The 23,979-nt window shown below is 47.0% G+C and overlaps 2 non-coding genes and 1 pseudogene across 2 annotated transcripts; 1 reads left to right on the top strand and 2 right to left on the bottom strand.

Moving 5' to 3' along the window:
• Window positions 1-119: 119 nt before the first annotated feature.
• Window positions 120-261, bottom strand: LOC135038264 (U1 spliceosomal RNA; annotated as a pseudogene).
• Window positions 262-413: 152 nt separating this feature from the next.
• Window positions 414-577, bottom strand: LOC135038298 (U1 spliceosomal RNA). Its single transcript, XR_010232683.1, has one exon. It is a non-coding gene; the product is annotated as a U1 spliceosomal RNA (small nuclear RNA).
• A 2,895-nt stretch (window positions 578-3,472) lies between these two features.
• On the top strand, window positions 3,473-3,637 carry LOC135038228 (U1 spliceosomal RNA). The gene has a single exon (XR_010232620.1). It is a non-coding gene; the product is annotated as a U1 spliceosomal RNA (small nuclear RNA).
• Window positions 3,638-23,979: the final 20,342 nt, after the last annotated feature.

The raw sequence follows: 23,979 nt of genomic DNA, 5'->3' as shown, positions 1-23,979 counted from the left end.
GTCAGGATAGTGCACAAGGGTATAGAAGGGAGGGGCTCAAGAAAAAAGAAGTGGAAACAGACAGCAAACTAGGCTGGAGAGAGACCTGAGACAAAGAGATCTGAATCATATGAGAGCCGACCAGGGGAAACACAAATTATGCAGTCAAGTTTCCCACATTTGCGGAAATCGCAGGGGCAGCACACCCAGAGTGCAATGGGTGAGCCTTGCCCTGGGAGAAGCAACTTCATGATCATAGTATCTCACCTGGCAGGTAAGTAGGAGTTGGGCTAGAGCTGGGGAGGGTCGCTGCTCGGGCACCCCCCTGTCAAGTGAAGGAAATCCAACTGAGGCAGCACAAGGGAACTCTCGAAAGAAGAACAAGGCTAGAGGAAAATCTGAGACAAAGAAATCTGACTTTTACCAGAGCTGACCAGAGGAAAGCACAAACACAGTCCCCCACTACCACAAATAATGCAGTCGAGTTTCCCACATTTGGGGAAATCACAGTGGTCAGCATACCCAGAATGCAATGAATGAACCTCACCCTGGGAGAACAATCTTCATGACCATGGTATCTCCTATGCAAAATAAGTATGATTTGGGATCAGTGGCGTAACTAGAAATTTTTCTCCCCCAAGCCAAAAAATTCTTTGGCGCTCCCCACAATTGGCACTATTAAAGGGATAAATGTGCGCGCGCCGCAAAATAGGGTGTGTGGCTTCGTTGGGATGGGCGTGGCTTTACTGTTCCATTGGGCCCTGTTGGACAAGTGGTCCGGATCCCACCTACACACGCACCGGAGGATAATCCTGTCTTCCAAGACCAGAATCTCACTCCATTGGTGGCTGCACAGTTCTCACCTCCTAGAGGGGCGAAGGTTCGGGATCCAGGACTGGATCCTAGGGACCATGGATGCAACCATCCGAGGCTGGGGAACAGTCACACAGGGGGAAAACATCCAAGTAAGATGGTCAAGTCGGGAAAGTTGTCTCCACATAAATGTTCTGGAGTTAAGGGCCATTTAATAACTGCAGACACAGTACGCACTGGGACGGGTGCCCAGCATCCTCTACGGACTAAGAGAAAAGGATTTACCGGTAGGTATTAAAATCCTATTTTCTCTAACGTCCTAGAGGATGCTGGGGACTCCGTAAGGACCATGGGGATAGACGGGCTCCGCAGGAGACATGGGCACTTTAAGAAAGACTTTAGTTCTGGGTGTGCACTGGCTCCTCCCTCTATGCCCCTCCTCCATACCTCAGTTTGATACTGTGCCCAGTGGAGACTGGGTGCTTTTCAGGAGCTCTCCTGAGCTTTCTGACAGAAAGTATTTTGTTAGGTTTTTAATTTTCAGGGAGCACTGCTGGCAACAGACTCCCTGCATCGAGGGACTGAGGGGGGAGAAGCAGCCCTACTCTCCGAGTTGCAAGGTCCTGCTTCTTAAGCTACTGGACACCATTAGCTCCAAAGGGATTAGCTCCAAATGGATTGGTACGCAGGATCTCACCCTCGCCGTCCGTCCCCCTCGCAGAGCCGGAAGATAGAAGCCGGGTGAGTATGAGAAGAAAAGAAGACTTCAGAGGCGGCAGAGGACTTCATGATCTTCATTGAGGTAACGCACAGCACTGCAGCTGTGCGCCATTGCTCCCATACACCTCACATACTCCGGTCACTGTAAGGGTGCAGGGCGCAGGGCGCAGGGGGGGCGCCCTGGGCTGCAATATAAACCTCTTTTTGGCAAAAATATAACATATATACAGCTGGGCACTGTATATATGTATGAGCCCCCGCCAATTGTACAGTTTAAACGGGACAGAAGCCCGCCGCCGAGGGGGCGGGGCTTCTCCCTCAGCACTCACCAGCGCCATTTTTTCTCCAAAGCACCGCTGAGAGGAAGCTCCCCGGACTCTCCCCTGCTTATACCACGGTAGACAAGAGGGTTAAAAAGAGAGGGGGGGGGGCACATAATTCAGCGCAAATTACATACAGCAGCGCTACTGTGCAAACATTAAGTTACTGTGCTATTCCTGGGTTATATAGCGCTGGGGTATGTGCTGGCATACTCTCTCTCTGTCTCTCCAAAGGGCCTTGTGGGGGAAATGTCTTCAGTAAAAGTATTCCCTGTGTGTGTGGTGTGTCGGTACGCGTGTGTCGACATGTCTGAGGAAGAAGGCTATATTAGAGAGGAGCGGGAGCAAATGAACGTGGTTTCTCCGCCGACACCTGATTGGATGGATATGTGGAATGTTTTAAATGCTAGTGTAAACTCATTGCACAAAAGATTAGACAAGGCTGAAGCTTTGCGACAGTCAGGGTCTCAACCCATGCCTGATCCTATGTCGCAGGGACTGTCAGGGTCTCATAAGCGCCCACTATCCAGATTGTTGACACAGATACTGACACGGATTCTGACTCCAGTGTCGATTACGATGATGCAAAGTTACAGCCAAAATTGGCAAAATACATTTGATATATGATTATGGCAATAAAAAATGTTTTGCACATCACGGAGGAGCCCTCTATCCCTGACAAGAGGGTACATATGTACAAGGTAAAGAAGCCTGAGGTAACCTTTCCCCCCTCACACGAGCTGAACGAGTTATGTGAAAAAGCTTGGGAATCCCCTGCAGATTTCCAAAAGGATTCTTATGGCGTATCCTTTCCCATCAACGGATAGGTTACGATGGGAATCCTCCCCTTGGGTGGACAAAGCATTAACACGCTTATCCAAGAAGGTAGCCCTCCCGTCCCAGGATACGGCTTCCCTCAAAGAGTCTGCTGACCGCAAACAGGAGATTACCCTGAAGTCCATTTATACACATTCAGGTACCTTACTCAGACCGGCAATTGCGTCGGCCTGGGTGTGTAGTGCTGTAGCGGCTTGGACGGATACCCTAGATAAGGCTACTATTTTATTGCCCCTGGGGCATATAAGAGATGCTGTCCTATATATGTGTGTATGCAAACTACAGGTGGTGCTGCAGGGCTCACACCCTTTTACTTGTCTTGTAGAGCAACTCTGGAGCTGTTACTGGGTCCAGCTGCTGCAAGAAATCAGCTTGAATGCTTCAGGGGCTTGGGCATGGCCAACATGAGCCCCACACTGATGGGGGTGTATAAAGCGATCTAGGGGTCATCCAAGCGCAACCCCACAAAGGCCGCCATGCCCTGCGTGACCATTTTCTCTTTTCATATGCAGACGAGGGTTGCAGCCAACTATGCCCATTGCTTGGATGACATCACCATATGCGAATCCATCTGCTGCAGGCCTTCCCCCAGGAATGCTTGCACTAGTTGTTGCATTTGGTTTGTTGTTTGGGGGGTGCTTCAGTATTAGGCAGCCTTCTGCCCTCCCACATTCATCTGAAAATGTGTTCTCCCTGCAGTTGTTGTCCCCAGATGAGAGTTCCCTTGTGCTGCCTCAGTTGAATCTCCTTTACTTGACGGAGGTGTGCCTGAGCAGCGGCCCTCCCCAGCCCTATCTCAAATCATACTTATTTTGCATAGGTGATAAAATGGTCATGAAGATTGTTTTCCCAGGGTGAGGTTCATTCATTGCATTCTGGGTATGCTGACCTCTGTGATTTCCCCAAATGTGGGAAACTCGACTGCATAATTTGTGGTAGGGGGGGGACGGCATTTGTGCTTTCCCCTGGTTGGCTCTGGTATAATTCAGATCTCTTTGTCTCAGGTCTCTCTCCAGCCTAGTTTGCTGTCTGTTTCCACTTCTCTTTTCTTGAGCCCCTCCCTTCTATGCCCTTGCGCACTATCCTGACTTCTCCCGTCTGCTTACTTTGTGCCTTCCAACGCACAATGCGAACTACAGGTAGTGCTGCAGGGCCCACGCCCTTTTACTTGCCTTACAGAGCAGCTCTGGAGCTGTTACAGTGCCCAGCTGCTGCAAGAAATCAGCTTGAATGCTTCAGGGGCAGGGGCATGGCCAACATGAGCCCCACACCGAAGGAGGGTGGGGGTGTTCAATGCGAACTAGGGGTCATCCAAGCGCCCCTTTTCTCTTTTCATATGCAGATGAGGGTTCCAGCCAACTTTGGCCCACTGCTTGGATGACATCACCGTATGCAAATCCGTCTGCTGCAGACCTTTCCCCAGGAATGCTTGCACTAGTTGTTGCATATGGTTTGATGTTTGTGGGTGCTTCAGTATTAGGCAGCCTTCCGCCCTCTCATGTTTATCTGAAAATATGTGGTCTCCCTGCAGTTGTTGTCCCCAGACAAGAGTTTTCTTGTGCTTCCTCAGTTGAATCTCCTTAACTTGACGGGGGTGTGCCCGAGCAGCCGCCCTCCACAGCCCTATCTCAACACATGCTTTTCTTGCGTATGAGATCTCTCGATCATGAAGATAGTTCTCACAGGGTGAGGTTCATCCATTACATTTTAAAGTAGGAAGGTACAAATTACATATTCAAATAACATATATGTGCTGGATTCAAATGTTTTCCCCCCTTCCTTTCTCAATTGTGCCCATCAGCAGCTATTCTAATGTTGCTGCCAATGGGTGTGACACATTCATTTCTTCTGTGGGGTACACTGGACTCCACAAGGATTCACATTGGGGTGTAGAGTAGGATCTTGATCTGAGGCACCAACAGGCTCAAAGCTTTTGACTGTTCCCAAGATGCTCAGCGCCCCCTCCTCTATAACCTCGCTTCCATGAACAGGGAGCTCAGTTTGTAGTTGGTGCCTTCAGTAGCAGGCCACTTAACAGGGGGCTGCCTCAGGCAGCCTATTCTTAGCTATTAATTTTGACAAGAAAAGAAGAACTTTTTTTTATAAGAATCTACAAGGGCTGCAGCAGGCTAGGTCTAATAGACATCTTTACTGCAGCTCCATCACTCCCAGCGGCGCAGTATACTCCCGTGCCCTGGTTGCTGGGTCACTGCAGCGGAGGCTCCGGTTTCTTCCTAAGGTCAGTCACACACACACCGCCCTCCGGGATCACGAGGCCGCTGATGAAAGGGAGGTAAGGTACTTCTGTGCCCGCACTATACCGTGATCCAGCGTGGCTGTAGGGGGCGGGCCATGTGCGCACTGGCGTGGACACTGATTACTGGGCAGCCGCTACACTAGCCACCAGGGACAGTTAAGGAGCACAGCTCTGGGGGTTTTTCTCTTATATTAACCCCATTTTGTACTACCCGCAGTGCATTGTGATAGGTAATAGAGCCTGATTCAGGTTGGATTGCAATCGCAATAAGCAATCCAACTGCAAAAATTGCTAAGAGCATACGCATGCGCCTGCATTTTCTGCGGCACCCCGCAGATAATGCGATCGCCTCTGACTGTCAATCGGTGCTGGGGGGGGGGTCAGCAACACTCCATTTCTAAGTCGGAGATGGAGCGGTGCGTGGGCAGGGCTTCAAAATGGGGTCGGCAATGGAGAAACAGGAGGCGTGGTCAGAGCGGCTGCATGACATCACATGCAGCAGCTGCGATCACAAAAATGGTGGCGGCTTCCTGCGCACACATACAGTCTGCACCAACTGGAGGCTAACCCATTTTTTATGATCACGCTGAACTGCACTGCGACTGCAATTTCAGCGTGGTCAAGAAGGGAGGCGGCATGCTGGGTGGCCCCAGCATGTGAACCAAAGGATTGCAAATTCTGTTACTTAGCGGATTTTGCAATCCTTACTGAATTAGGCCCATTGATTACAAAATTTATTTGTAAATATTTGAAGTTTTTCTTCAGGGACTAACACAAAAGATGCTTGGGGCTGCTAACACATGGGTAAGCCACGTAAAGCTTTCCATGGGTCAGTGGCATCACAATGGGGTTGCGGCCCACACCCGAGTGTCACCCGCCAAGGGGGGTGACACCAAAGTGCCGGCTCCTCTTCAGTGACAGAATATGGGTGTTTCACTGTGACATTACGTGCAACACCCAGTTTCTGTCACTGTGCAGGAGCCAGCACCACTCACACACTAGTCCCCGGGTGCAGCCCCCAACCCCCGGGATACCCGGAGCAACAAAATGGAGATTCAGGCCAACAGGCCACACCCCTACCTATGAGACCATGCCTCCTTTTTACCATTGCGCTGCTTATCTGCGCGCACTGCATTACAATCTCCCTCGCTGCCTCTCTGGGTGTCACCAATGATAGTGACACCTTTGCCATGCTTGTAGCAGCTGGTCCTAAGATCTACGCCTCCAGCCCTGAGTGTTTGCCCTTGTGACTTGTTGATCATCATAGCGAAGCAGATTCTTACAGAAAACTGCAGGGGCTTAGATTGAAAAGAAAAACATTGACGAACCCATAATTTCAGCAACAGGGTCTGCCACACGGCTGACTGAAATGACTGGGTGGTTTGGGCCCCCACCAAAAAAGAAGCAATCAATCTCTCCTTGCACAAACTGGCTCTACAGAGGCAAGATGTCCACCTCATCATCCTCCGATTCCTCACCCCTTTCACTGTGTACATCGCCCTCCTCACAGATTATTAATTCGTCCCCACTGGAATCCACCATCTCAGATCCCTGTGTACTTTCTGGAGGCAATTGCTGGTGAATGTCTCCACGGAGGAATTGATTATAATTCATTTTGATGATCATCATCTTCTCCACATTTTCTGGAAGTAACCTCGTACACCGATTGCTGACAAGGTGAGCGGCTGCACTAAACACTCTTTTGGAGTACACACTGGAGGGAGGGCAACTTAGGTAGAATAAAGCCAGTTTGTGCAAGGGCCTCCAAATTGCCTCTTTTTCCTGCCAGTATACATACGGACTGTCTGACGTGCCTACCTGGATGCGGTCACTCATATAATCCTCCACCATTCTTTCAAAGGTGACAGAATCATATGCAGTGACAGTAGACGACATGTCAGTAATCGTTGCCAGGTCCTTCAGTCCGGACCAGATGTCAGCACTTACGACAGACTGCCCTGCATCACCGCCAGCGGGTGGGCTCAGAATTCTTAGCCTTTTCCTCGCACCCCCAGTTGCGGGAGAATGTGAAGGAGGAGCTGTTGACGGGTCACGTTCCGCTTGACTTGACAATTTTCTCACCAGCAGGTCTTTGAACCTCTGCAGACTTGTGTCTGCCGGAAAGAGAGATACAATGTAGGTTTTAAATCTAGGATCGAGTACGGTGGCCAAAATGTATTGCTCTGATTTCAACAGATTGAATCCTGGTTAAGCGAATTAAGGGCTCCATCCACAAGTCCCACATGCCTAGCGGAATCGCTCTGTTTTAGCTCCTCCTTCAATGTCTCCAGCTTCTTCTGCAAAAGCCTGATGAGGGGAATGACCTGACTCAGGCTGGCAGTGTCTGAACTGACTTCACGTGTGGCAAGTTCAAAGGGTTGCAGAACCTTGCACAACGTTGAAATCATTCTCCACTGCGCTTGAGTCAGGTGCATTCCCCCTACTTTGCCTATATCGTGAGTAGATGTATAGGCTTGAATGGCCTTTTGCTGCTCCTCCATCCTCTGAAGCATATAGAGGGTTGAATTCCACCTCGTTACCACCTCTTGCTTCAGAGGATGGCAGGGCAGGTTCAGGAATGTTTGGTGGTGCTCCAGTCTTCGGCACGCGGTGGCTGAATGCAGAAAGTGGCCCGCAATTCTTCGGGCCACCGACAGCATCTCTTGCACGCCCCTGTCATTTTTTAAATAATTCTGCACCACCAAATTCAATGTATGTGCAAAACATGGGACGTGCTGGAATTTGCCCAGATGTAATGTACGCACAATATTGGTGGCGTTGTCCGATGTCACAAATCCCCAGGAGAGTCCAATTGGGGTAAGCCATTCTGCGATGATGTTCCTCAGTTTCCGTAAGAGGTTGTCAGCTGTGTGCCTCTTATGGAAAGCGGTGATACAAAGCGTAGCCTGCCTAGGAACGAGTTGGCATTTGCGAGATGCTGCTACTGGTGCCGCCGCTGCTGTTCTTGCTGCGGGAGGCAATACATCTACCCAGTGGGCTGTCACAGTCATATAGCCCTGAGTCTGCCCTGCTCCACTTAACCACGGACATGTGGACTAGTGGACATTGGGTACAACTGCATTTTTTAGGACACTGGTGACTCTTTTTTGAGGTCTGTGTACATTTTCGGTATCGCCTGCCTAGAGAAATGGAACCTAGATGGCATTTGGTACCGGGGACACAGTACCTCAATCAAGTCTCTAGTTGCCTCTGAATTAACGATGGATACCGGAACCACGTTTCTCACCACCCAGGCTGACAAGACCTGAGTTATCCGCTTTGCAGCAGGATGACTGCTGTGATATTTCATCTTCCTCGCAAAGGACTGTTGGACAGTCAATTGACTACTGGAAGTAGTACAAGTGGTCTTCCGACTTCCCCTCTGGGATGATGATCGACTCCCAGCAGCAACAACAGCAGCGCCAGCAGCAGTAGGCGTTACACTCAAGGATGCATCGGAGGAATCCCAGGCAGGAGAGGACTCGTCAGACGTGCCAGTGACATGGCCTGCAGGACTATTGGCTTTCCTGTCTAAGGAGGAAATTGACACTGAGGGAGTTGGTGGTGTGGTTTGCAGGAGCTTGGTTACAAGAGGAAGGGATTTAGAGGTCAGTGGACTGCTTCCGCTGTCATCCAAAGTTTTTGAACTTGTCACTGACTTATGATTAATGTGCTGCAGGTGACGTATAAGGGAGGATGTTCTGAGGTGGTTAACGTCCTTACCCCTACTTATTACAGCTTGACAAAGGCAACACACGGCTTGACACCTGTTGTCCGCATTTGTGTACAGGATGCATACCTTCATGTTCCCATTTATCCATCTCATCAGGCGTACCTCAGATTTGCGGTACAGGACTGTCATTGCCAATTTCAGACGTTGCTGTTTGGTCTCTCCACGGCCCAGAGAATTTTCACCAAGGTAATGGCGGAAATGATGGTTCTCCTGCGCAAGCAAGGTGTCACAATTATCCCGTACTTGAGCGATCTCATAAAAGCGAGATCAAGAGAGCAGTTGCTGAACAGCGTATCACTTTCACTGGATTTTCGGCTGGATTTTCAATATCCCAAAGTCGCAGTTGGTTCCTACGACTCGTCTGTCTTTCTTGGGCATGATTCTGGACACAGACCAGAAGAGGGTTTATCTCCTGATAGAAAAGGCCCAGGAACTCATGACTCTTGTCAGGAACCTATTGAAACCAAAACTTGTGTCAGTGCATCACTGCACTCGAGTCCTGGGAAAGATGGTGGCATCATACGAAGCCATTCCATTCGGCAGGTTCCATGCGAGGACTTTCCAATGGGACCTACTGGACAAGTGGTCTGGGTCACATTTACAGATGCATTGGTTGATCACCCTGTCCCCCAGGGTCAGGGTATCACTCCTGTGGTGGCTACAGAGTGCTCACCGTCTCGAGTGACGCAGATTCGGCATTCAGGACTGGATCCTGGTGACCACAGATGCAAGCCTCCAAGGTTGGGGAGCAGTCACACATTGAAGAAATTTCCAAGGTCTTTGGTCAAGTCAAGAGACTTGTCTTCACATCAACATCCTGAAACTAGGGGCCATATACAATGCCCTACGTCAAGCGGAGACCTTACTTTGCGACCAACCGGTTCTGATCCAGTCAGACAACATCACCGCAGTGGCTCATGTAAACCGCCAAGGCGGCACAAGGAGCAGAGTGGCGATGGCACAAGCCACCAGAATTCTTCGCTGGGTGGAGAATCACGCAAGCGCACTGTCAGCAGTGTTCATTCCGGGAGTGGACAACTGGGAAGCAGACTTCCTCAGCAGACACAACCTACATCCGGGAGAGTGGGGACTTCATCAGGAAGTCTTTGCACAGATTACAAGTTGGTGGGAACTGCCACAGATAGACATGATGGCGTCCCGGCTCAACAAAAAGCTACAGAGGTATTGCGCAAGGTCAAGAGACCCTCAGGCAGTAGCTGTAGACGCCCTAGTGACACCGTGGGTGTTCCGGACGGTCTATGTATTTCCTCCTCTTCCTCTCATACCCAAGGTGTTGAGGATAATAAGACAAAGAGGAGTGAGAACAATCCTCATTGTTCCAGATTGGCCACGGAGGACCTGGTTTCCGGATCTGCAGGAAATGCTCACAGAAGATCCGTGGCCTCTTCCTCTAAGACAGGACCTGTTGCATCAGGGGCCCTGTCTGTTCCAAGACTTACCGCGGCTGCGTTTGACGGCATGGCGGTTGAATGCCGGATCCTAGCAGTGAAAGGCATTCCGGTTGAGGTCATCCCTACGCTGATAAAGGCTAGGAAGGATGTAACGTCAAAACATTACACCGTACATGGCGAAATTATGTTTCTTGGTGTGAGGCCAGGAATGCTCCTATGGAAGAATTCCATCTGGGCTGTTTCCTTCACTTCCTACAAACTGGAGTGAATTTGGGCCTAAAATTAGGCTCTATTAAGGTCCAGATTTCGGCCTTATCCATTTTCTTTCAAAAAGAATTGGTTTCTCTTCCAGAAGTTCAGACTTTTGTAAAAGGAGTGCTGCATATTCAGCCTCCTTTTGTGCCTCCGGTGGCACCTTGGGACCTTAACGTGGTGTTAAGTTTTCTAAAATCACACTGGTTTGAACCACTTAAAACGGTGGAGTTAAAATATCTCACGTGGAAGGTGGTCATGTTATTAGCCTTGGCTTCGGCTAGGCGAGTGTCGGAATTAGCAGCTTTGTCACATAAAAGCCCATATTTGGTGTTCCATGTGGATAGAGCGGAATTGCGGACCCGTCCTCAATTCCTACCAAAAGTGGTCTCATCTTTTCATATGAACCAACCTATTGTGGTGCCTTTGGCTACGCGTGACTTGGAGGATTCCGAGTTACTTGATGTGGTCAGGGCTTTGAAAATTTACGTGGCCAGGATGGCTAAAGTCAGGAAAACTGAAGCGCTGTTTGTCCTGTATGCAACCAACAAGATTGGTGCCCCTGCTTCAAAGCAGGCTATTGCTCACCGGATTTGTAACACGATTCAGCAAGCGCATTCTATGGCTGGATTGCAGTTACCGAAATCGGTCAAGGCCCATTCCACGAGGAAAGTGGGCTCTTCTTGGGCGGCTGCCCGAGGGGTCTCGGCACTACAGCTGTGTCGAGCTGCTACTTGGTCAGGTTCAAACACCTTTTCAAAATACTATAAGTTTGATACCCTGGCTGAGGAGGAACTCATGTTTGCTCAATCGGTGCTGCAGAGTCATCCGCACTCTCCCGCCCGTTTTGGAGCTTTGGTATAATCCCCATGGTCCTTACGGAGTCCCCAGCATCCTCTAGGACGTTAGAGAAAATAAGATTTTAAACCTACCGGTAAATCTTTTTCTCGTAGTCCGTAGAGGATGCTGGGCGCCCGTCCCAAGTGCGGACTACTTCTGCAATACTTGTATATAGTTATTGCTTCAATAAGGGTTATGTTATAGTTGCATCGATCCTGCACTGATGCTACAGTATGTTGTTTTTTCGTACTCATTTCTGGGTAGTTTATCACAAGTTATACGGTGTGATTGGTGTGGCTGGTATGAATCTTGCCCTGGATTAACAAAATCCTTTTCTCATACTGTCAGTCTCCTCTGGGCACAGTTTCTCTAACTGTGGCATAGAGGGGCATAGAGGGAGGAGCCACTGCACACCCAGAACTAAAGTCTTTCTTAAAGTGCCCATGTCTCCTGCGGAGCCCGTTTATCCCCATGGTCCTTACGGAGTCCCCAGCATCCTCTACGGACTACGAGAAAAAGATTTACCGGTAGGTTTAAAATCTTATTTTCTACTTTATTCTTTTCTATCCTAGTTTATTACGACCAACTCTCATCCAAGGAGTTTGACATTCTACTACCTGCATGCAATTTAAATTGCTTAAATTGTTTATATGGTTGATTTGTACTTCACAATCCATAATCTGCAACTTGGATGTACTTGTGTCATTGAAAATCTTATAATAAAAATGTTTATATATTGAATTAAAAAGTTATAAGACATATGCATTCAATATTTGAAGAAACAAAATAAAATAAAGCTATGTATTGGGTTTTACTAACAAGCACATTGGAAGACTTGACTACTGTTAAAAGACATGCATTACATGGTATAGAGCCACAAACCACAATGTAGTAAAATAAAAAAGGCTTACATTGATAGTGCAAGATCAACACTCTATCAACTGTGCAAACTAGACTGCACATAAATGCCATAAAATGTATCTGAGATTTTAGTAAATAAGGCCTGTTGCTGTCCGGGTCACACAGCCGTCACAGCACGCCCCCATACGGTCCGGTCATGTCTGCGTTGTCCTGACTGTGCCCCCAAAATGGCGGCACAACGCCGCTGGCCCGACTCCTCCTGCCCAGTGACCGCCTCTGCCTGTCAATCAGGCAGAGGCGCTCACTGGGCAGAGATGCTGATCGCATCTCTGGCATGTGCCGGTGCACTGTGGCACCAGCACACACGCACTTCAGACCTGATCTCCTGTTGTGTGAATATGCACAGCAGGGATCAGGTCTTAATTAGGCCCTATATACAGCTGTCAGTAAAGCAGGGATGTGCTGCTGCCAGTGAGGCAGGGATGTGCTGCTGTCAGTGAAGCAGTGATGTGCTGCTGTCAGCGAGGCAGTGATGTGCTGCTGTCAGCGAGGCAGGGATGTGCTGCTATAAGTGAGGCATGGATGTGCTGCCGTCAATGAGGCAGGGATGTGCTGCCGTCAATGTTGCTGGGATGTGCTGCTGTCAACGTTGCAGGGATGTGCTGCTGTCAGTGAAGCAGGAATGTGCTGCAGCAGTGAGGCAGAGATATGCTGCCCACTATCTCCCTATCACCCCTGCCTGAGTCACACACTTTCCCTTTCACCCCTGCCTCAGTTACCCACTATCTCCCAGTCACCGCTGCCTCAGTCAACCACTATACCTGCGACCCCTGCCGCAGTCACCCACTATCCCTGTCAACCCTGCCTCAGTCACCCACTGTCACCCTATCACCCCTGCTTCAGTCACCCACTATCCCTGTCAACCCTGCCTCAGTCTCTTACTGTCCCTGTCACCCCTGCCACAGTCATCCACTATCTCCCTATCATCCCTGCCTTATTCATTTATTATCCCTGTCACCCACTTTCTTCCCAAACTTACCCAACCCCTTCCTATCACCCCTCCCTCAGTAACCCACTATCTCCCTGTCACCCCTGCCTCAGTCACCCACTATCATTGTCACCCCTGCATCAGTCACCCACTATCTCCCAGTCACCCCGGCTTCAGTCACCCACTATCTCCCACTCATACATGCTTCAGTCACCCACTATCTCCCAGTCATCCCTGCCTCAGTCACCTACTGACACCAGTGCAGATATTTCTGCTGCAGCCTCTCCACTCTCCAGCGTGAACTTCCTGACGACTGAGGAAATCCGCTTCCCAGTTGAGGGACCGATATTGCTGGCAGATGACGTTCTACCCAACTGAGGATTTTTTTATACTTCCAGCTTTGCCATGCAGTTTCGAGTGCCGCCTTGATGATTTGTGTACACTACCATGGTGGCGTTGTCCGATTGTACTTGAACAGGCCTGTTCTGTACTAGAGGCAGGGCCAGTATCAATGAATTGAACACTGCCCGCAATTCCAGAATGTTTATCGGGAGGAGAGATTCCTCTCTGGTCCACCGATGGTGAAGGGTCGTCATCACGGCCATGACCTTGGTGAATTTCCGAGGTGCCGTGGCCAAACCAGAAGGCAGGACCTGAAATCCAAAAACTAACCAGGCACAACACTGCTTAGCTTCCAACATCAGATGAGATTGGACATATCCAGTGTGATGCGGCTGTAGATGATTTTTGCTGTTTCTAACTTCTACATCAATGAATAAGTTTCAAAATAGAATGCATCAAGAGAACGGTGTTGGTAGTATAAAACTACCTACAGCACCTGGTATTCCCAGGTGGTCTCACATCCAAGAACAAACCAGGCCTAAGATCAGGTGATATTGGGCATATACAGTGTGGTGTGGCTGTAGATGAGCTTAGTGGTTTCTGTTAGAGTTCTTCTACTTCTAACTACTAGTACATAAATGAATAAGCGGCCGGTTTATTAAACCTGGTGGAATGATAATTTGCATGGTGATAAAGTACCAGCCAATCAGCTCCTAATTGCCATGTCACAGGCTGGGTTTGAAAAATGACAGCTAGGAGCTGACTGGCTGGTACTTTATCACCTTGCACTTTATCAGTTCACCAGGCTTAATAGATCTGCCCCAATGTTTCAAAATGGAATGCATCAAGAGAATGGTGTTGGTATTGTAAAAATACACACAGCTCCTGGTATTTCCTGGTGGTCTCCCATCCAAGTACTAAAACCAGGACCAACACTGCTCAGCTTCCATGATCAGGAGAGATTGGGCAAATCCAGTGTGCTGTGGCTGTAGATGAGCTGGTGGTTTCTGTTAGAGCTTTTCTACTTCTAACTTCTGGTACATAAAAGAATATGTGTAAAAATTAAATGTACCAAGAAAAGGGTGTTGGTAGTTTAAAAACACCTAAAGAATCTGATAATACATGGATGGGAGACTGCTTGGTAGTAACAAAGTCCAATACTGCTTTGCTTCAAAGATCAAATGAGATTGGGCATATCCAGTGTGGTGTGGCTTTAGATAAGCTTTGTGGTTTCTGTTAGAGCTCTTCTACTTCTAACTACTGGTACATTAATGAATATGTATAAGGTTGTAGTTTATCCAATATGCCTATACTACCTTACCTTCCCCCCCCCCCTCCCCTCCTTATAGCTTCCTTTGTTCTCTCCTCCTCGTGTGTGCGTTATTTGTTTTCTCATACGTCCTAGAGGATGCTGGTATCACATTAAGAACCATGGGGTATAGACGGGATCCGCAGGAGACATGGGCACTTTAAGACTTTCAAAGGGTGTGAACTGTCTCCTCCCTCTATGCCCCTCCTCCAGACTCCAGTTTTAGAATTGTGCCCAGTGAGACTGGATGCACTACAGGGGAGCTCTACTGAGTTTCTGTGAAAAGACTTATGTTAGTTTTTCTTATTTTCAGGGAGGCTGCTGGCAACAGTCTCCCTGCTTCGTGGGACTTAGGGGAGAGAAGTATGACCAACTTCTAGTGAGTTCAATGGCTCTACTTCTGGCTGACAGGACACCATTAGCTCCTGAGGGTGCTGATCGCTGGGTACGCCTAGATGCCCACTCCCGTAGCCTGCCATCACCCCCTTACAGAGCCAGAAGTCAGAAGACAGGCGAGTAGCAGAAGAACAGATGGCATTCTGAGGTACCACGCAGCGAGCGGAATGCTGTGCGCCATGCTCCCACACAAACACAGGCACTGCAGGGTGCAGGGCGTGGGGGGGGGGGCACCCTGGGCAGCATAAATTCCTCACAAAAGGCTGGCAAAAGTGGACATTACTGCCTGGGCACTGTCCTTACCCCGCCAGCGTAATTAATTATTTGTTTCTGAACGGGACAGAAGCGTGCCATTACAGCGGCGGGGCTTCTTCCTCACCAGCACACCTATAGAGCGTTACAAGTCTATCACTATAGAGTTTATTATTTCCAGACTGTGTACTTTTGACGCTGGGTTGTGAGCTGAAAAATCCCATCTGTCCCTCTGACAGATTTACTGTAGGTCTATCCCCCATAAGCCGATGTGTCTGTGGGTACTTGGTACATGTGTGTCAACATGTCGGTGGCTGAATGTTTTTCCCAAGAGGAAACTATATTAGGAATGCAGACATATGATGGTGGCCCTGTTGGCACCACCAATAACTGACTGGGTGAAAGTTTCAGTAATATCAGAGTGAGGTTGGATAAATCTGTGTCCCAGACACAGACGTAGAGAAAAGATGTGAGGTTCATGGCTATGCTTCTTTTCCCTCAGGCCCCGCAAAAATGTTATTTTGCCCAGTTACTACACACTGATACTGACTCGGATACTGATTCCTATGTCGACCATAATATTTCCTGATTAGATCCAATATTGGCAAGGAGCATTCAGTACATGATTGTGGATATTAAGGACATATTAACATCACTGAGGACCCTGCGGTTCCTGACAAAGGGGTCTATATGTATGTATATATAGATATATAATGAAAGCTGATGTAACGTTCCTCCATCTCTGTTTGAGAAAGTCTGGGCCAGCTCGACAAGATGGTTTCAAATCCCCAAAAGGTTTCCGGTTGTTTATTCATTTCCTGCCGCGGACAGAATAAAGTGGGAGTCACCCCCTGTTCTGCACGGGGCCCTGTCACAAATCCAGCGGATCGTATGCAGGAAGCTACATTATTTCTAGTTATGTAACCACGGGTACATTACTTAGACCTGCCATTACATGCGCATGGGTGAGTAGCAGTATTCAAGAATTGGTCGAATACCTTGTCATCCGATATATATATCCTGGAGACATGGGATACTCCTTACGTTGGATCATATCAAGGACACTGCAGCATACTTACGACTGCAAGGGATATAGGACTCTTGAGTTCACGGGCCAATTTCATGGCAGTCTCGGATAGGAGGGCATTGTGGATTCACCAAGGGAATGCTGATGCTGACTCCAAGAAGAAAGGGAGTTTCTTCCTTATGAAGGTGAAGCCTTGTTTGGCGACGGCCTAGTTAATTTGATCTCGGCAGCTACCGCAGGTAAGTCAACCTTCTTGCCCTATGTTCCCTCTCAACGGATGAAGACGCATCATTATCTAACGCAGTCATTTTGGCCCAATAGATATGCAAGAAGTTAAGATTCCCCTTTCTTTGCAGGTAGAGGAAGGAGAAGAGGGAAGAGGTCTGTAGCCTCTTCAAGATCGCAGGAGCAGAGATCGTCCTCTGCTTCTGCCAAATCCACTGCATGACGCTGGGGCTCTCTTGCAGGAGCCCACACCAGTGGGGGCACGTCTAAAACACTTCAGTCAGTTCTGGATTAATTTGGACCTGGACTCGTGGGTTTTACAAATAGTGTCCCAAGGGTACAAACTGGGGTTTCAAGATGTTCCCCCTCACCGATTGTTCAAATCGGCCTTAGTCAGCAGGGAGAAGGCTTTTATTCAAGCCTCTTCGTGGTCCTGAAGCAGGACGGCTCAGTCAGACCAATCTGAAATCTGAAATCCCTCAATTTCTACCTAAAGAAATTCAATTTCAAGATGGAATCTCTCAGGGTAGGGATCTCCAGTTCGGAGGAAGGAGATTTCATGGTTTTGGTAGACATAAGGATGCCTACTTACATGTTCCTGTTTAGCCACTGCATCAAGCTACCTGAGGTTTGCAATTCAGGATTGTCATTACCAATTTCAGACGTTGCCGTTTGGTCTGTCCACGGCTCCGAGGATTTTCACGAGGGTGATGGAGGAAATGATGGTTCTCCTTCGCAAGCAAGGAGTCACAATTATCCCGTACTTGGATGAAATCTTGATAAAGGCGAGATCCAGGGACCAGTTGTTGCAAAACATTGCACTCTCCCTGACAGTTCTTCAACAACATGGTTGGCTCCTAAACTTCCCAAAATCGCAGTTGGTCCCAATGACGCGGTTGTTGTTTTTGGGAGTGATACTGGACACAGAAGAGGTTTTGTTCCAGTGGAAAGGCTATGGAGATCCAGAGTCTGGTCAAACAAATTCTGAAACCAGCAAGAGTGTTAATCCATCAATGCATTCGGTTGCTGGGGAAGATGGTTGCGGCCTACGAGGCCATTCAGTTTGGCAGGTTCCATGCTAGAGTGTTCCAGTGGGACCTGTTGGACAAGTGGTCCGGATCCCACCTACACATGCACCGGAGGATAATCCTGTTTTCCAAGACCAGAATATCACTCCATTGGCGGCTGCACAGTTCTCACCTCCTAGAGGGGCGATGGTTCGGGATCCAGGACGGGATCCTAGGGACCACGGATGCAACCCTCCGAGGCTGGGGAGCAGTCACACAGGGGGAAAACATCCAAGGAAGATGGTCAAGTCGGGAAAGTTGTCTCCACATAAATGTTCTGGAGTTAAGGGCCATTTAATAACTGCAGACACAGTACGCACTGGGACGGGTGCCCAGCATCCTCTATGGACTAAAAGAAAAGGATTTACCGGTAGGTATTAAAATCCAATTTTCTCTAATGTCCTAGAGGATGCTGGGGACTCCGTAAGGACCATGGGGATAGACGGGCTCCGCAGGAGACATGGGCACTTTAAGAAAGACTTTAGTTCTGGGTGTGCAGTGGCTCCTCCCTCTATGCCCCTCCTCCAGACCTCCATTTGATACTGTGTCCAGTGGAGACTGGGTGCTTTTCAGGAGCTCTCCTGAGCTTTCTGACAGAAAGTATTTTGTTAGGTTTTTAATTTTCAGGGAGCACTGCTGGCAACAGACTCCCTGCATCGAGGGACTGAGGGGAGAGAAGCAGCCCTAATCTCTGAGTTGCAAGGTCCTGCTTCTTAGGCTACTGGACACCATTAGCTCCAGAGGGATTGGTACGCAGGATCTCACCCTCGCCGTCCATCCCAGAGCCGCGCCGCCGTCCCCCTCGCAGAGCCGGAAGATAGAAGCCGGGTGAGTATGAGAAGAAAAGAAAGACTTCAGCGGCGGCAGAATACTTCATGATCTTCACTGAAGTAACGCACAGCACTGCAGCTGTGTGCCATTGATCCCATACACCTCCCATACTCTGGTCACTGTAAGGGTGCAGGGCGCAGGGGGGGCGCCCTGGGCAGCAATATAAACCTCTTTTTGCCAAAAATATAACACATATACAGCTTGGCACTGTATATATGTATGAGCCCCCGCCAATTTTACAGTTTAAGCGGGACAGAAGCCCGCCGCCGAGGGAGCGGGGCTTCTCCCTCAGCACTCACCAGCGCCATTTTTTCTCCACAGCACCGCTGAGGAAGCTCCCGAAACTCTCCCCTGCTGAAACCTCGGTAGACAAGAGGGTTGAAAAGAGGGGGGGGGGGCACATAATTCGGCGCAAATTACATACAGCAGCACTACTGGGCAAACATTAAGTTACTGTGTTATTCCTGGGTTATATAGCGCTGGGGTGTGTGCTGGCATACTCTCTCTCTGTCTCTCTAAAGGGCCTTGTGGGGAAACTGTCTTCAGAAAAAGCATTCCCTGTGTGTGTGTGGTGTGTCGGTACACGTGTGTCGACATGTCTGAGGAAGAAGGCTATATTAGAGAGGAGCGGGAGCAAATTAATGTGGTGTCTCCGCCGACAGCTGATTGGATGGATATGTGGAATGTTTTAAATGCTAGTGTAAACTCATTGCACAAAAGATTAGACAAGGCTGAAGCTTTGGGACAGTCAGGGTCTCAACCCATGCCTGATCCTATGTCGCAGGGACTGTCAGGGTCTCATAAGCGCCCACTATCCCAGATTGTTGACACAGATACTGACACGGATTCTGACTCCAGTGTCGATTACGATGATGCAAAGTTACAGCCAAAATTGGCAAAATCCATTTGATATATGATTTTGGCAATAAAAGATGTTTTGCACATCACAGAGGAACCCCCTGTCCCTGACAAGAGGGTACATATGTACAAGGGAAAGAAGCCTGAGGTAACCTTTCCCCCCTCACACGAGCTGAACGAGTTATGTGAAAAAGCTTGGGAATCTCCAGATAAAAGACTGCAGATTTCCAAAAGGATTCTTATGGCGTATCCTTTCCCATCAATGGATAGGTTACGATGGGAATCCTCCCCTAGGGTGGACAAAGCATTAACACGCTTATCCAAGAAGGTAGCCCTCCCGTCCCAGGATACGGCTACCCTCAAAGAGTCTGCTGACAGCAAACAGGAGATAACCCTGAAGTCCATTTATACACATTCGGGTACCTTACTCAGACCGGCAATTGCGTCGGCCTGGGTGTGTACTGTGTAGTGCTGTAGCAGCATGGACGGATACCTTATCTGAGGGGATGGATACCCTAGATAAGGATACTATTTTATTGACCCTGGGGCATATAAGAAATGCTGTCCTATATATGTGTGTATGCAAAGTACAGGTGGTGCTGCAGGGCTCACACCCTTTTACTTGTCTTGTAGAGCAACTCTGGAGCTGTTACTGGATCCATCTGCTGCAGGCCTTCCCCCAGGAATGCTTGCACTAGTTGTTGCATTTGGTTTGTTGTTTGGGGGTGCTTCAGTATTAGGCAGCCTTCTGCCCTCCCACATTCATCTGAAAATGTGTTCTCCCTGCAGTTGTTGTCCCCAGATGAGAGTTCCCTTGTGCTTCCTCAGTTGAATCTCCTTAACTTGACGGGGGGGTGCCCGAGCAGCCGCCCTCCACAGCCCTATCCCAACACATACTTATCTTGCATATGAGATCTTTTGATCATGAAGATAGTTCACACAGGGTGAGGTTCATCCATTACATTTTAAAGTAGGAAGGTACAAATTACATATTCGAATTACATATATGTGCTGGATTCAAATGTTTTCCCCCCTTCCTTTCTCAATTGTGCCCATCAGCAGCTATTCTAATGTTGCTGCCAATGGTTGTGACACATTTTTTTCTTCTGTGGGGTACACTGGACTCCACAAGGATTCACATTGGGGTGTAGAGTAGGATCTTGATCTGAGGCACCAACAAGCTCAAAGCTTTTGACTGTTCCCAAGATACTCAGCGCACCCTCCTCTATTACCTCGCTTCCATGAACAGGGAGCTCAGTTTGTAGTTGGTGCCTTCAGTAGCAGGCCACTTAACAGGGGGCTGCCTCAGGCATCCTATTCTTAACTATTAATTTTGACAAGAAAAGAAGAACTTTTTTAATAAGAATCTACAAGGGCTACAGCAGGCTAGGTCTAATAGACATATTTACTGCAGCTCCATCACTCCCAGCGGCGCAGTATACTCCCGTGCCCCGGTTGCTGGGTCACTGCAGCGGAGGCTCCGGTTTCTTGTTTTAATAGTTTTTTGACAGTATTGTTTTCTTTCAAAAATCCACTTAATTTTCTTTACCCTATTATTAAAATGGTAATTGACAAAAACTAACTACATTGTCACCAGAAGAGCAATACAAAATGTACAAGTGATATATTAAAATCATCTTTCCAGCTTGAATTTCAATGATGCATTGGGGCAACGATTTTGTGAGAAACATCTTCACCCTTAAATAAAGATTTTCTTAATTCCTTACCTGTGTGCTAATTAGATATCACCTTGTTTTCACATTAAACAGACTTCCACATGAGAAAGCAGCAAGGATGCAGTGGCGTTAATGTTTCCTGGTGTCAACCTGTATTATTTCAGTAGACATTGAAATGAGGATGCATCTTGCTGCCTTTCCAATGAAGCAAGTTTAATTTAGTAATAGGTGAAAAACCATCCCTACAAATGTGTTAATCAGAGACTTGGCTTTGTGGACACTTTTCAGAGAACAAATTTGTTAGCATAAAAATAAAGCCAGAAAATGAAGAGCTGTTTAATCACGCAATTTGATTTTTTTGCCAGCATATTTCTTTTTCTCTGCAACCCACTGCTAAATTGTGCTTCCTAGATGTTTTTATAAAATCACTGAATCAAATCTAACTCTGATTACATCAGAGAAGGCCAGGTACCCTACACCATAACAGGGGGTATGAAATTTGACTTGTCTACTTAAAGATCACCAAAATCTGATAACAAGGTCAATTACGTCCCTGGGTGGGATTGAACCACCAACCTTTTGGTTAATAGCCTTACACACTAACTGATTGCGCCACAGAGACACTTTGCAAAAGTACATTCTGACAAATGCTAATAAGCATTCATCTAAAACGTTTCCAAGAAAAACTTAAAAAAGTCAATAATCTGGAGAGTTTTTGTAAGATGTTTCTTCTATCAACCAACGAAGAAACACATTGGTACTTTCCCATGATGAGTGAGTGCTTCAGGATCTCTTGCACTTACATGTGCAGCAGAGTACAGCAATGGAAGCATGCTGGACCCATAACCCAGAGGTAGGCAGATTGAAACTATCCTCTGCTATATGCATTTTTTTGTTTGTTATTTAAAGTAATCCAAAACTGGGATTGATATTTTGGCTCTTTTATTTTTACTTAAAGTACAATAACTTTTACCATTTTAATTTGTTTTAATAGTATATTGACAGTATTGTTTTCTTTCAAAAATCCACTTAATTTTCTTTACCCTATTATTTAAATGGTAATTGACAAAAACAAACTACATTGTCACCAGAAGAGCAATTCAAAATGTACAAGTGATATATTAAAATCATCTTTCCAGCTTGAATTTCAATGATGCATTCGGGCAACGATTTTGTGAGAAACATCTTCACCCTTAAATAAAGATTTTCTTAATTCCTTACCTGTGTGCTAATTAGATATCACCTTGTTTTCATATTAAACAGACTTCCACATGAGAAAGCAGCAAGGATGCAGTGGCGTTAATGTTTCCTGGTGTCAACCTGTATTATTTCAGTAGACATTGAAACGAGGATGCATCTTGCTGCCTTTCCAATGAAGCAAGTTTAATTTAGTAATAGGTGAAAAACCTATCCCTATCAGAGACTTGGCTTTGTGGACACTTTTCAGAGAACAAATTTGTTAGCATAAAAATAAAGCCAGAAAATGAAGAGCTGTTTAATCACGCAATTTGATTTTTTGCCAGCATATTTCTTTTTCTCTGCAACCCACCTCTAAATTGTGCTTCCTAGATGTTTTTATAAAATCACTGAATCAAATCTAACTCTGATTACATCAGAGAAGGCCAGGTACCCTACACCATAACAGGGGGTATGAAATTTGACTTGTCTACTTAAAGATCACCAAAATCTGATAACAAGGTCAATTAGGTCCCTGGGTGGGATTGAACCACCAACCTTTTGGTTAATAGCCATACATACTAACTGATTGCGCCACAGAGACACTTTGCAAAAGTTCATACTGACAAAGGCTAATAAGCATTCATCTAAAACGTTTCCTAGAAAAACTTTAAAAAGTCAATAATCTGGAGAGTTTTTGTAAGATGTTTCTTCCATCAACCAACGAAGAAACACATTGGTACTTTCCCATGATGAGTGAGTGCTTCAGGATCTCTTGCACTTACATGTGCAGCAGAGTACTGCAATGGAAGCATGCTGGGCCCATAACCCAGAGGTAGGCAGATTGAAACTATCCTCTGCTATATGCATTTTTTTTTGTTAATTAAAGTAATCCAAAACTGGGATTGATATTTTGGCTCTTTTATTTTTACTTAAAGTACAATAACTTTTACCATTTTAATTTGTTTTAATAGTATATTGACAGTATTGTTTTCTTTCAAAAATCCACTTCATTTTCTTTACCCTATTATTAAAATGGTAATTGACAAAAACAAACTACATTGTCACCAGAAGAGCAATACAAAATGTACAAGTGATATATTAAAATCATCTTTCCAGCTTGAATTTCAATGATGCATTGGGGCAACGATTTTGTGAGAAACATCTTCACCCTTAAATAAAGATGTTCTTAATTCCTTACCTGTGTGCTAATTAGATATCACCTTGTTTTCACATTAAACAGACTTCCACATGAGAAAGCAGCAAGGATGCAGTGGCGTTAATGTTTCCTGGTGTCAACCTGTATTATTTCAGTAGACATTGAAATGAGGATGCATCTTGCTGCCTTTCCAATGAAGCAAGTTTAATTTAGTAATAGGTGAAAAACCATCCCTACAAAGGTGTTAATCAGAGACTTGGCTTTGTGGACACTTTTCAGAGAACAAATTTGTTAGCATAAAAATAAAGCCAGAAAATGAAGAGCTGTTTAATCACTCAAATTGATTTTTTTGCCAGCATATTTCTTTTTCTCTGCAACCCACTGCTAAATTGTGCTTCCTAGCTGTTTTTATAAAATCACTGAATCAAATCTAACTCTGATTACATCAGAGAAGGCCAGGTACCCTACACCATAACAGGGGGTATGAAATTTGACTTGTCTACTTAAAGATCACCAAAATCTGATAACAAGGTCAATTACATCCCTGGGTGGGATTGCACCACCAACCTTTTGGTTAATAGCCTTACACACTAACTGATTGCGCTACAGAGACACTTTGCAAAAGTACATACTGACAAATGCTAATAAG

This window comes from Pseudophryne corroboree, unplaced genomic scaffold (genome assembly GCF_028390025.1).
Source record: "Pseudophryne corroboree isolate aPseCor3 unplaced genomic scaffold, aPseCor3.hap2 scaffold_705, whole genome shotgun sequence".
NCBI classification, from domain to species: domain Eukaryota; kingdom Metazoa; phylum Chordata; class Amphibia; order Anura; family Myobatrachidae; genus Pseudophryne; species Pseudophryne corroboree.
The sequence above is the reverse complement of the archived record's forward strand: the minus strand, read 5'-3'. Positions and strand labels throughout refer to the sequence as shown.